Source organism: Trichomycterus rosablanca, chromosome 11 (assembly GCF_030014385.1).
Source record: "Trichomycterus rosablanca isolate fTriRos1 chromosome 11, fTriRos1.hap1, whole genome shotgun sequence".
NCBI classification, from domain to species: Eukaryota; Metazoa; Chordata; class Actinopteri; order Siluriformes; family Trichomycteridae; genus Trichomycterus; species Trichomycterus rosablanca.
In genome coordinates this window covers 1,397,153-1,411,429 of record NC_085998.1, presented here as the reverse complement: position 1 = coordinate 1,411,429, position 14,277 = coordinate 1,397,153, and the positions used below count along the sequence as shown (strand labels likewise).

The 14,277-nt window shown below is 38.5% G+C and overlaps 1 pseudogene; it reads left to right on the top strand.

The window, feature by feature from the left end:
* Nucleotides 1–13,641, top strand: part of LOC134323472 (NLR family CARD domain-containing protein 3-like) — a 43,648-nt pseudogene extending 30,007 nt beyond the window's left edge.
* The last annotated feature ends 636 nt before the right edge of the window (nucleotides 13,642–14,277 follow it).

Here is a 14,277-nt window from a genome sequence, read left to right as displayed (position 1 = left end):
TCATTTATTTATTACCAGATCATTGGTGTTGTGCTTTTTTCTCATTTTTCATGAGAAAGAAAATTATGAACCAACAGTAAATTTAATTAATTAAATATGTTATTATTTCTGCAGATTATCAGATTGTGGTGTAAGAGAGGAAGGTTATGCTGCTCTTGCTGAAGCTCTGAGATCAAACCCATTATCAGAGCTGATGGAGCTGGATCTCAGAGGGAACCATCCTGGAGATTCAGGAGTAAAACTGCTCGATGATCTACTACAGACTAAAAAATCTAAACTGAACACACTGAGGTAAAGATCTTTTCTAGTATTATGATGTAATGACTACATTTAGAGTAATAAGTTATAAAATAACTTTAGATGATAATTCATGCCAGACTTTTGGTTCTACAGCTTCAGGTCCATCCTTGGATATTAGTAACTTGAATATTTCTGTCTGAAAAGTATCTAATCAGTTGTTATTGTTAATGTCTTCACTCCTGTCTCATGGATCCATTTACATTTTCTGCATTTATCAGACGCTCTTATCCAGAGCGACTTACAGAAGTGCTTCCATAGTGAACATTTCATTTCTCAAGTTTAGGTAAACAACAGTCGAAGAACACAAATCTGCTAAAACCTGTTAGAACCAAAGTGGGGTTTTTTTTGTTTTTTTTTGTTTTTTGAAAATGGAATTTTTTTTTAGTAAATACGTACAAGTCAGCTTAAGTGCTTAGTAAAGACGTGATGAAGGTTTTTAATCGTTTTTTAAAGACAGCTCAGATGTTCGGACAGACAGAGGAAGTTCATTCCACCACTTGGGTGCTAGAACAGAGAAGAGACCTGATGCTCGTCTTCCTTTAGTCCTGGGTGGAGGATCAAGTCGAGCGAGACTAGAGGCTCGGAGGTTGCGTTAGTACAGAGCGGGGTTTGATAAGGCCGCGAAGGTAGCTTGGGGCTGGTCCATTTTTGGCTTTGTAGGCGAGCATCAGTGTTTTAAACTGAATGCGTGCAGCTACAGGAAGCCAGTGAAGAGAACGCAGCAGTGGGGTGATGTGGCAGCAGTGGGGTGATGAGGCAGCAGTGATGATGAGGCAGCAGTGGGGTGATAATGAGGCAGCAGTGGGGTGATGATGTAGCAGCAGTGGGGTGATGTGGCAGCAGTGGGGTGATGATGTGGCAGCAGTGGGGTGATGATGTGGCAGCAGTGGGGTGATGATGAGGCAGCAGTGGGGTGATGTGGCAGTGTTTGGGCTGGTTAAAAACCAGACGGGCAGCTGCATTTTGAATGAGCTGCAAGGGTTTAATCGTGGACATGGGAGCTCCTGCCAGGAGGGAGTTGCATTTGTCCAACCATGAGATTACAAGTGATTGGACCAGAGTCTGGGTAGCTTCCCTGGAGAGAAATGGCCGAATCTTCCTGATGTTGTAGTGGAGGATCCACTGTGGTTTTTGATTCTGAATTGGTGGTTCTTTTCTTTCTGCAGGTTGTTGGGTGCTGCTGCAGAAGAAGCTTTCACTGATCTGAAGAAGGTTGTGAGTATAAACCTGTTAGTAGAGAGGAAGTTTGATCTGAGTCAGAAGATAGATGGAGATTCAGGAGTGAAGAAGCTCTCAGAGCTACTGAAGGATCCACACTGCAGACCCACCACACTCAGGTGAGCTATTATTTATTTTTTTTCATGTAAAGGGTGAATTTACTGACTTTTTTCTTTTTAGCTTCATAATTGTAGACAATAATAATTATCATTTTACTGTATAAGAACAAGTTTGCAGCAATCACAATTATATGCTCACACTGTTGTGTAAATGTAATTAGAAAAGTAATTAATTGTTGCGTTCTTTTGTACTTAGTACTCTGGGAGGTTGAGTAATACTGTGCAGGAGATCAGCTCAGTAAGAAACTAAGACCAAGTCAAAAGCAGAGACTGATCTCATTTACACTCTTATTTCTCAGTTTAAAAAAGAAAAAGACCTTTTGATGTATAATATTATGGGTTACTGAGCACTTAATATTCTTTAAAATAAATCATTGTATACATGAAATGATCCAGCAGCCTACAATGGCTAAATAGCTAATAATACAACAATACAGAATGACTTACCTGAACTGAGATTGCTGCATTCTCCACCATTTGTTAGAACATCAGGTTCTTTTAAAGAAAAATCTTGCTGCTCAGATCTTCTACTCCAGTGTCATTTGGACCTGTTATTATTATTTATTATTTGCACCTGCACTTTACATTACTTTCATATCTATGAACAGTGGGGAAAATAAGTATTTGATACACTGATGCCGATTTTGCAAGTTTTCCCACCTACAAAGAATGGAGAGGCTGTAATTTTTATTGTAGCTACACTTCAACTGTGAGAGACAGAATCTAAAAAAATCCCAGATAATCACATTGTATGATTTTTAAATAATTAAGTTGCATTTTATTGCATGAAGTAAGTATTTGATACAATGGAAAAACAGAAGTGAATATTTGGTACAGAAACCTTTACAGAGGTCAGATGTTTCCTGTAGTTCTTGACCAAGTTTGCACACACTGCAGCAGGGATGTTGGCCCACTCCTCCATACAGATCTTCTCCAGATCTTTCAGGTTTCGGGGCTGTCGCTGGGCAACACTGAGTTTCAGCTTCCTCCAAAGATTTTCTATTGGGTTCAGGTCTGGAGACTGGCTAGGCCACTCCAGGACCTTGAAATGCTTCTTACGGAGCCACTCCTTAGTCCGTATAATTAATTTGTTATTATATTATAAATGTTGTTTTTAAAATTTTAAAACTTTTGCGAAGTAGCCAGATCATCAGGTAATTATGACTTAGTATAACTTCACATAAAAGATAACCGATAACATAACTGATCAATCCACTCATTTAATTTCACACTTTCTTCTGCTTGATTGTATTTTCAGACTCAGTCAGTGTAATCTGACAGATGAAGGATGTTCAGCTCTGTTCCAAGTTCTATCATCAGATTCCTCCACTGTGAGAGAACTCGACCTGAGTAACAATCAGATTCAGGATTCAGGAGTCAGACTCATTTCTGATCTACTCAACAATCCAAACTGTAAACTACAAAGTTTGAGGTAAATATGAATTAAACACCTCCCCACAGAGCCCAATGCCACATAAACATTTATTTAACTGACAAAGGTACAACTTCATTGTGCTTTCTAACTATGAACAAATTTAGAATTTGATGCCTGCAATGCACTCAAAGTTGTAAGTTTAAAAAAAAATTAAATATAAAAATTACAATTTCTGAAACATTCCACAATTAGCTGGTGAACGGGTAACGGGTGAGGAAATCACGATTGGGTATAAAGAAAAATCACTTAGTTCAGAAACATTTTACATTTGTCAGTGCAAGACGGCAAATAATTGTGAAAAGGTTCAAGCAATCTGGAGAAACCTCAATTTATTTAGCAGGAAACGCTATTAAATGAGTCTTAATTTTGAGCTCTCGTAGTGCAGTACATAAAAAAAACCTCAGTCTTCAAAATGGGGCCAAAAGTATTGAGAAAATCGGCCAAAAAGCAGATATTCGTAGTTCATTTTGTATTTTAGATTTACAAATAGTTCGTTTTTCGCTTCTCTCTTGTGTCTCTTCATGAGTGTGCATTTTTACACCATAAAAAAGTCATTCTACTGTAATAAATACAGGGGTTGGACAAAATAACTGAAACACCTGGTTTTAGACCACAATAATTTAGTAGTATGGTGTAGGGCCTCCTTTTGCGGCCAATACAGCGTCAATTCGTCTTGGAAATGACATATACAAGTCCTGCACAGTGGTCACAGGGATTTTAAGCCATTCTTCTTGCAGGATAGTGGCCAGGTCACTACGTGATGCTGGTGGAGGAAAACGTTTCCTGACTCGCTTCTCCAAAACACCCCAAAGTGGCTCAATAATATTTAGATCTGGTGACTGTGCAGGCCATGGGAGATGTTCAACTTCACTTTCATGTTCATCAAACCAATCTTTCACCAGTCTTGCTGTGTGTATTGGTGCATTGTCATCCTGATACACGGCACCGCCATTGGATGCACATGGTCCTCCAGAATGGTTCGGTAGTCCTTGGCAGTGACGCGCCCATCTAGCACAAGTATTGGGCCAAGGGAATGCCATGATATGGCAGCCCAAACCATCACTGATCCACCCCCATGCTTCACTCTGGGCATGCAACAGTCTGGGTGGTACGCTTCTTTGGGGCTTCTCCACACCGTAACTCTCCCGGATGTGGGGAAAACAGTAAAGGTGGACTCATCAGAGAACAATACATGTTTCACATTGTCCACAGCCCAAGATTTGCGCTCCTTGCACCATTGAAACTGACGTTTGGCATCGGCACGAGTGACCAAAGGTTTGGCTATAGCAGCCCGGCCGTGTATATCGACCCTGTGGAGCTCCCGACGGACAGTTCTGGTGGAAACAGGAGAGTTGAGGTGCACATTTAATTCTGCCGTGATTTGGGCAGCCGTGGTTTTATGTTTTTTGGATACAATCCGGGTTAGCACCCGAACATCCCTTTCAGACAGCTTCCTCTTGCGTCCACAGTTAATCCTGTTGGATGTGGTTTGTCCTTCTTGGTGGTATGCTGACATTACCCTGGATACCGTGGCTCTTGATACATCACAAAGACTTGCTGTCTTGGTCACAGATGCGCCAGCAAGACGTGCACCAACAATTTGTCCTCTTTTGAACTCTGGTATGTCACCCATAATGTTGTGTGCATTGCAATATTTTGAGCAAAACTGTGCTCTTACCCTGCTAATTGAACCTTCACACTCTGCTCTTACTGGTGCAATGTGCAATTAATGAAGATTGGCCACCAGACTGGTCCAATTTAGCCATGAAACCTACCACACTAAAATGACAGGTGTTTCAGTTATTTTGTCCAACCCCTGTATATCTACATGGGCTTAAGAGGTGTATAGACACTATGAACACAGTCTATACACAGTCCACCACTGCAAGAAATGTAACCTGAAACACTATTACACTGGGGTAAACACGCCTCCGTCTCAACGTTCTGAATGTGATGCAGATGTCAAATTCTTAATGTTTTTTTATATTTGCAAAGTACAAATTTTATTAGTGAAAATCTTTGTTTTTACTAGATTTGTTTTTAATAAACATTCAGTAGAATTTACAAATCACAGATTAACAAATCATTTAATTTCACACTTTCTTCTGCTTGATTGTATTTTCAGACTCAGTCAGTGTAATCTGACAGATGAAGGATGTTCAGCTCTGTTCCAAGTTCTATCATCAGATTCCTCCACTGTGAGAGAACTCGACCTGAGTAACAATCAGATTCAGGATTCAGGAGTCAAACTCATTTCTGATCTACTTAAGAATCCAAACTGTAAACTACACACTGTGAGGTAAGTCTGAATCGTTCAGTGTGACCCTCAACATAAATACAACCAACAACCAACTGTACCTCAAGCACAAATACCACTGCAGTTCAATGTTGACCAACTATATACATACAGTGTATCACAAAAGTGAGTACACCCCTCACATTTCTGCAGATATTTAAGTATATCTTTTCATGGGACAACACTGACAAAATGACACTTTGACACAATGAAAAGTAGTCTGTGTGCAGCTTATATAACAGTGTAAATTTATTATTTCCTCAAAATAACTCAATATACAGCCATTAATGTCTAAACCACCGGCAACAAAAGTGAGTACACCCCTTAGTGAAAGTTCCTGAAGTGTCAATATTTTGTGTGGCCACCATTATTTCCCAGAACTGCCTTAACTCTCCTGGGCATGGAGTTTACCAGAGCTTCACAGGTTGCCACTGGAATGCTTTTCCACTCCTCCATGACGACATCACGGAGCTGGCGGATATTCGAGACTTTGCGCTCCTCCACCTTCCGCTTGAGGATGCCCCAAAGATGTTCTATTGGGTTTAGGTCTGGAGACATGCTTGGCCAGTCCATCACCTTTACCCTCAGCCTCTTCAATAAAGCAGTGGTCGTCTTAGAGGTGTGTTTGGGGTCATTATCATGCTGGAACACTGCCCTGCGACCCAGTTTCCGGAGGGAGGGGATCATGCTCTGCTCAGTATTTCACAGTACATATTGGAGTTCATGTGTCCCTCAATGAAATGTAACTCCCCAACACCTGCTGCACTCATGTAGCCCCAGACCATGGCATTCCCACCACCATGCTTGACTGTAGGCATGACACACTTATCTTTGTACTCCTCACCTGATTGCCGCCACACATGCTTGAGACCATCTGAACCAAACAAATTAATCTTGGTCTCATCAGACCATAGGACATGGTTCCAGTAATCCATGTCCTTTGTTGACATGTCTTCAGCAAACTGTTTGCGGGCTTTCTTGTGTAGAGACTTCAGAAGAGGCTTCCTTCTGGGGTGACAGCCATGCAGACCAATTTGATGTAGTGTGCGGCGTATGGTCTGAGCACTGACAGGCTGACCCCCCACCTTTTCAATCTCTGCAGCAATGCTGACAGCACTCCTGCGCCTATCTTTCAAAGACAGCAGTTGGATGTGACGCTGAGCACGTGCACTCAGCTTCTTTGGACGACCAACGCGAGGTCTGTTCTGAGTGGACCCTGCTCTTTTAAAACGCTGGATGATCTTGGCCACTGTGCTGCAGCTCAGTTTCAGGGTGTTGGCAATCTTCTTGTAGCCTTGGCCATCTTCATGTAGCGCAACAATTCGTCTTTTAAGATCCTCAGAGAGTTCTTTGCCATGAGGTGCCATGTTGGAACTTTCAGTGACCAGTATGAGAGAGTGTGAGAGCTGTACTACTAAATTGAACACACCTGCTCCCTATGCACACCTGAGACCTAGTAACACTAACAAATCGCATGACATTTTGGAGGGAAAATGACAAGCAGTGCTCAATTTGGACATTTAGGGGTGTAGTCTCTTAGGGGTGTACTCACTTTTGTTGCCGGTGGTTTAGACATTAATGGCTGTATATTGAGTTATTTTGAGGGAAGAATAAATTTACACTGTTATATAAGCTGCACACAGACTACTTTTCATTGTGTCAAAGTGTCATTTTGTCAGTGTTGTACCATGAAAAGATATACTTAAATATCTGCAGAAATGTGAGGGGTGTACTCACTTTTGTGATACACTGTACATCCTCCATTATACATGCAGTTATGTGGAATAAACAGGACACTCCATGAAAACCTTTAATCATTAAACTTTGATATTTTATTGTATTTTATGATGTGTTTTATTATGTACGTGTGTGTACATTTTATGACATGTAAAGTTTTTGAAAAGCACTTTGTAATTCTTATTCTTATTTCATATTCTTATGAAAAGTGCTATATGAATAAATTTTATTATTGAGAGATGTAATTAAATAAATGTCTGTTTTGTAAAAATGTAATAAATAGAAATGTTATTGTATTACTTTTATTACTCCTTAAAATACTTAAAGTTACAACCCCCCAAAAAACATGAAATATTTTCATCCTGTCTGCAATGAAATACAATTTAAAGTAAATGTAAGAAACTCTGATAAATGATTTCTGCAGATTATCAGATTGTGGTGTAAGAGAGGAAGGTTATGCTGCTCTGGCTGAAGCTCTGAGATCAAACCCATCATCAGAGCTGATGGAGCTGGATCTCAGAGGGAACCATCCTGGAGATTCTGGAGTACAGAAGCTCTATGATCTACTACAGAATACAAACTGTAAACTGAAGAAACTGGGGTAAGTTATTTAACAGTAATTAATTTAGACTAAATGAGCTGAAGGGTGAACAATTCAGCCACTAAATGTATTTGTGCTACACTCATCCAGGAGGTAACAAAAGATTATTACTTAAACAATCAAAGCAAACTGTTTTAATAAAGATGTTTTATTTTATTTCAGGCTGTACAATTCCCTAAAGAAATAGTCACTATTTTGTCTAACATCAACAGATCAATGCTGAAGTGTAAAATCCACATAGTTTCTCTAAATGTTTTTAAATGTTTTGTAATATTACAGATTTCTTTCATCAGTAAAGTAAGTTTTTAGGAACATGCAGAGTTATTGATTAAACCTAGATTTTCTTTGTGTTTTTCCTTTATTTATTTCTGTAAGACACATTGGCTTGGTGGGTAGCACTGTTGCCTCACAGCAAGAAGGTCCTGGGTTTGAACCCCAGGTGGAACGGCCTGGGTCCTTTCTGTGTGGAGTTTGCATGTTCTCCCTGTGTCTGTGTGGGTTTTCTCCGAGTGCTCCAGTTTCCCCAAGTGAGATAAATTGGAGATACAAAATTGTCCATGACTGTGTTGGATATAACCTTGTGACCTGATGAACCTTGTGTGGTGAGTAACTACCGTCACTGTCATAAGTGTAACCAAAGTGTAAAACATGACGTTACAATCCTAATAAACAAAACAAACATCTGTAGGATGAAAAAGGTGTAAGAACTTTGCTTTATAGCTCTGCATTCTAGTTCCGAATCCTGCTTCATGCAGCTCTTGTCAGCACTTTTCCCAGTTCAGTTTTCTTCTAGGTATTTGGTCATATTTTTGCTCTATATTCATCCTGAAAGACTTCGTCGTTATTCTGATTGCTCATCCCTAAATCAAACAAATAAAGAGTTTCTAACAGCGCCCTCTCTCTGCAGGTTGTGTGGGTGCAGCTTAACAGAGAACGACTGCACTACTCTGGTTTCAGCTCTCAGTAGAAACCCATCACACCTGACTGATCTGGATCTGAGTCAAAATCCAATAAAAAACTCAGGAGTGAAGAAGCTCGTTCCTCTACTGCAAAATCATCAATACAAACTGGAACGACTCAAGTAAGTTCAGTAATATTATTATATACACATATTTAATAGAAATGAACAGTGATGTCACTGCCTGTACCAGCTCTTCAGGAGCATCAGAAGCTACACTGGTTCACACCCTATCACTATTAGTTACTGTTGGGCCCTTGAGCAAGGCCCTTAACCTTCAATTGCTTGGATTGTATTCAGTCACAATTGTAAGTTGTTTAGTATGAACAGCGTCTGCTAGATGCCTTAAATGTGAATATTTATTTCTTTAGAAAACACCATAATACATGTTGAATTAAACACTGACTTACTCTAGTTCTATAAGCCCACCATGATCATGAGTTTATCAACTGGTAACCGAACCAGTACAACAGAATCAAAATATCCTCCCTTGGAAATGCATGTTTCAACCTTAAGATGTAGTTTTTTAGGATGTGCACTGGTTCTGTTATACAATTAAAAAAGCGAAATATTGCTAATATTAAAAAACAAAACAGTGGGTTGATATACCAAAGCCACTGCTTCAGGAGTTCACACTGATCATTAAACTTGGGCGATCAAATGCACATCAGCTGATAAGCTTTATCAACAATCTTGTATAGCAAAAAATACAAATTTTTTAATTTAAATAAATAAATAAATAAATAAATGTCATCAGAAGCGAGTGTGCAATAAAAAATAAAATCTCACTTATTTGTTGTGAAATAATCATGAATTTCCTCCTGGATGGTTCATGTGGGCAAAATATAAATAAAACATCAAAATCCTCAAGAGGAACAGACATGATTTAATTTTACACCCACCAACATGTAGCTTATAATATTATATTATTTATAAATACTTTTATTCAGATGTTCTTCTTCTCTCTCTGCAGCTTGAGGAACTGCAGCGTTACAGATAAAAGTTGTACTGATCTGAAATCAGCTCTTGATGTAAATCCATCACACCTGAAAGATCTGGATCTGAGTAACAATCAACTAGGAGATTCAGGAGTGATTCAGATCTCTCATCTACTGAAGAATCCACAGTTCAAACTCCACAAACTCACGTTAGTATTTTATTATCATTTATTTATTACCAGATCATTGGTGTTGTGCTTTTTATCTACTCAGACTCGTTATTCATGAGAAAGAAAATTATGAACCAACAATACATTTAAATAATTAAATATTGTATTATTTCTGCAGATTATCAGATTGTGGTGTAGGAGAGGAAGGTTATGCTGCTCTGGCTGAAACTCTGAGATCAAACCCATCATCAGAGCTGATGGAGCTGGATCTCAGAGGAAACCATCCTGGAGATTCAGGAGTAAAACTGCTTGATGATCTACTACAGGATCCAAACTGTAAACTGCAGACACTGAGGTAAGCGAAAATAAATGATTATTATTTCTACTCTTTTATTTGAAGCTCTACTGATATATTATGTGTGAGGAAAAGTTTGTGAACCCTGTAAGCATGAATTGATTAATTTAAACAAACCGTCTCCACCTGAACTGATAATAAATATTAGAAACTCTAGCATAAACGAATCATGCTACACAAATAAAATCAGTTATTATTGTAAATGAAAGATAAAACAACATTTGATGATAGTGCTGCTCTATGTGTTTTCAAAGGATTTTCACCATTACTAACAGTGAGATTAATCACATTAGTGTATTAGCACATCTAGGTTTAGACTCGTCAGCAATCCCTTTGGTTACTTCATTTTGCCAAAGTTATCATAAAATGCAGGTAGGTGGATTGGCCACTCTAAATTGTTCATGTGTTATGCCCTCTAATGGACTGCGACCCATAGGCTTCACTCCCACCACGACCCCAGTCAGGATGACGTGGTTACTAAGAATGAATAAATGAACCACTTGTGTTCTGAATTTGTGTTGCTTTGATAGAACCAAATTTTTATACCTTTAGTTTGTATATTTTTACATGAGAACGTTCATCAAACTCAGAGTGTATCATATACCATAAGTAGTACAAGTAGCTGATGGTGTGGATGCAGCACAGCAGTACGAGTCCTGGGTATTTGGATTTGGTTCTTATCTCCAGTTAAAGATGAACATCACTGATGATCTCATTGTCTGAAACTTTACTGTTACATTTATTATTTATATTAAATTATTTTTCTCTCTGTAGGTTATTAAAGTCTCCTAAAGCAGAAGAAGTCTACACGTCTCTTTATTCCACTCTGGGTCAGAACCTCTTAATACTGACCCAGATGAAGCTGGAGAGGAACCCAGGGGGGGTATCAGGAGATTCCAGAGTGAAGCTTCTCTCAGCGTTTCTGCAGGACTCTCACTGCAAACTGAGGAAACTCCAGTCAGTACTTCACTCTTCAGCTGCTCGTGTTTGTAGTTTATTAGCACTGATCATTTCCAGGCTCTCACATAAACGGAACACTTCATTATTCTACAAGTGCTTCTTTAATTCAGTGACATCATTACAGATTCTGGTACTGCATGTAGAACCTGATGATCAGTAGAAGTAGAAGATCATTTATACTAAATAGTTGCCTAGTAAATACACACACACACACACACACACACACACACACACACACTCTCACACACACACACACTCACACACACACACTCACACACACACACACTCACATGAAAGGAAAAATGCAAAATAATTTGACTTGTTTTTAATATAATTTTAATTGTAATTCTGCACATGTTAAACATCACTAACTCACATTCTAATAAAGTTCTAATAAAGTTCCTAAAGTTGTTAGTAGGGCACTAAAAAGTGTGTATAATAAGAAAATAATGTAGTAACTCTGGTAAAACACTGTATAGTCCACTGTTGCTGATTAAGGACACGACCTCAGTGAAGCATTTTAAATCTATTATTATTATTATAATAAACAATAACCAATAAAACAGTCAAACGTTTAATATTTATATAACTTACCTACAGTGATCAGAATCAGTGAGAATCTGATATTTAAGTAACTCAGCATCTGAACATGACAGATAAATTTGGGGGTTTCTGTTGTGTTTAGGATTAATGACGATGATCTAACGATGGAGAGCTGTTCAGCTTTATCTGAAGTTCTGAGATCAGGATCCTCCAGTCTGAGAGAGCTGGACCTGAGCAACAACAACCTACAGAACTCTGGAGTACAGAAGCTCTGTGAAGGACTGAAGAAGAACGAGTGTAAACTGGAGGTTCTGAGGTAATGATGCTAATAATCTTCACTTCTGTAATCCAATGGTGTTGACTATAAGATGTTGTGGTACCCTGTTTTACCGAGACCCTAATTCTACTTCAGGTGAGAAGGTCTCAGTAAGAGAAGGTCAGATAAAGATGTTCATAGGCGAGTGCCTGGTCATCAAGTGGTCACCAAGCCACACACGTTACCCAGTCAGGGTTTAGATGAAATGGTGACATGGAACCATCTTGTTGGCTCACAGCCTGCAAGGTGAAGGTTGAAGAATTTTGGAATAAAACCTTGGCATGTATCTTGACTATATTATGTAGTTTACACCCTGTCCCAACTGTTCTGGTTTCCTGTGTTCTTTCTGCAGATTATCAGATTGTGGTGTAGGAGATGAAGGTTATGCTGCTCTGGCTGAAGCTCTGAACTCAAACCGTTCTTACATGAAGGAGCTGGATCTCAGAGGGAACCATCCTGGAGAATCAGGAGTGCAGAAGATCTGTGAAGTATGTAAGGGTGGATGGTATAACAGAAATGAAATGAAACTGAGGTGAGAGATTTTTGTTTTCATCACTTTACTGTCGTCTCTAAAATCTGATGATTTAACTGTTGCAGAATTATTAGATTTAAACTAAATATGAATTTAAATCTGATTCTGATGATGAAGGAGGAAACAGTGCTGGATAAATATAAACTCCAGACAACACTTCATTATACTTTATAATAAGAGAATTAGCATAAACTGTTGCTAATCAGATTCATTCACACAGCTACACATTCATGACATTATGTTGTTTTATACATGATTAAAAAGCTGAATTATTTATGAGTGAGGATGGGTCAGAGTTTATGAGTGAGGAAGGGTCAGAGTTTGTAAGTTGTGGATTTCACCATCTACAGTCCATAATAAATAAAGAGAAGAAATCTCTGAGCATTAAGTTTAAGAGCATCGATCCTTCAGCGCTGCATCTATAATGAACAGAACCACATAGACTGAGTTCTTCAGAAAACCCTGGTCAGTAAACACAGTTCATCACTACATCTACACAAAGCAGAAACCAACATCAACAACATCCAGAAACGCCACCGACTTCATCCAGCGTCACATTTACAATAAGTATAAACATTTAAAAAACAGTAAAGTTGATTAGTTGCAACATTAAATATGTAATAATTAAGTAGCAGAATAAACTCTAAATATGATTGAAGTCAGTAAATGTTTGATGTAACGTGTGTATGGAGTATAAAATAATCTGTCAGTGTACAAGATAAAGAAACTGTTACACTTTCAGCAAAATTACATCATAAAATTCACACTTTACATCCCAGAGCTCAGTTTTAGTGATTAGTGGTCAGGATTCCTGAACTGCTTTTCCACCTGCCTAAACAACTTCACACTCCAAATCTGAAAACAAGTGCATGAGTGGAAACAGTAAAATCATTATTAGACTGTTATAAATATTATACATGTTATGAATGTTATTAATGTTATAAATGTTATAAGATTGATGTTTCTAGATGTTTCTTCTCTACAGGCTGTTTAAAAGTCCTGATGCAGAGGAAGCCTACACCACTTTCAAACAGATTCTAGGTAAAAACATCTTACTGCAGAAGAAACTCCATCTGAGCTCCAAATCACTGAAAGAGATCAAAGTGAATCAACTATCAGCTCTGCTGGAGGATCCACACTGTACAATCCAAAACCTCACGTAAGAGGAACCATTTTCTACTATTATATTATTCATTTATTCTACTATCATGCAAACATTCAAGATTACAGCTTGATTATTATTATTTTTATTAAGGCCTCTTTTAATGTAAGGATATATTTAAACATTTAATCATTATAATTATGAATAAACACTCGTATCTTCCTCTGTTTCTCTCTGCAGGCTGTATAAAAAAGGCAGCATTACAGAAGAAGACTCTGCTGGTTTACTTTCAGCTCTGGTTTTAAATCCTGCTCACCTGAGAGAGCTGAATCTGAACCAGAATAAACCAGGAGAATCAGGAGTGAGAAACCTGTGTGAACTGGTGAAGAACCCTCGGTGTAAACTGGAGAAACTAAAGTAAGTCATGATGCGTTTATATTCACATGCAGCACTCAAACCAGTTCAGACTGCATCAGGTCCGACTGCATTCTAGATACGTCCCAAGGTAGAGTGTAGAGTACCGCACCAAAGGGTCTGAATATTTTTGTGAAGGTGATATTTTAGTTTTGATTTTTAATTCATTTTTGGAAAACTAATAACATGACGTCTTTTCATCCTGTTGATCCCCTTGATCTGCAGGCTGAATAACTGTAGTATAACAGAGAAGGACTGTAGAGATCTGGCTTCAGCTCTGCAG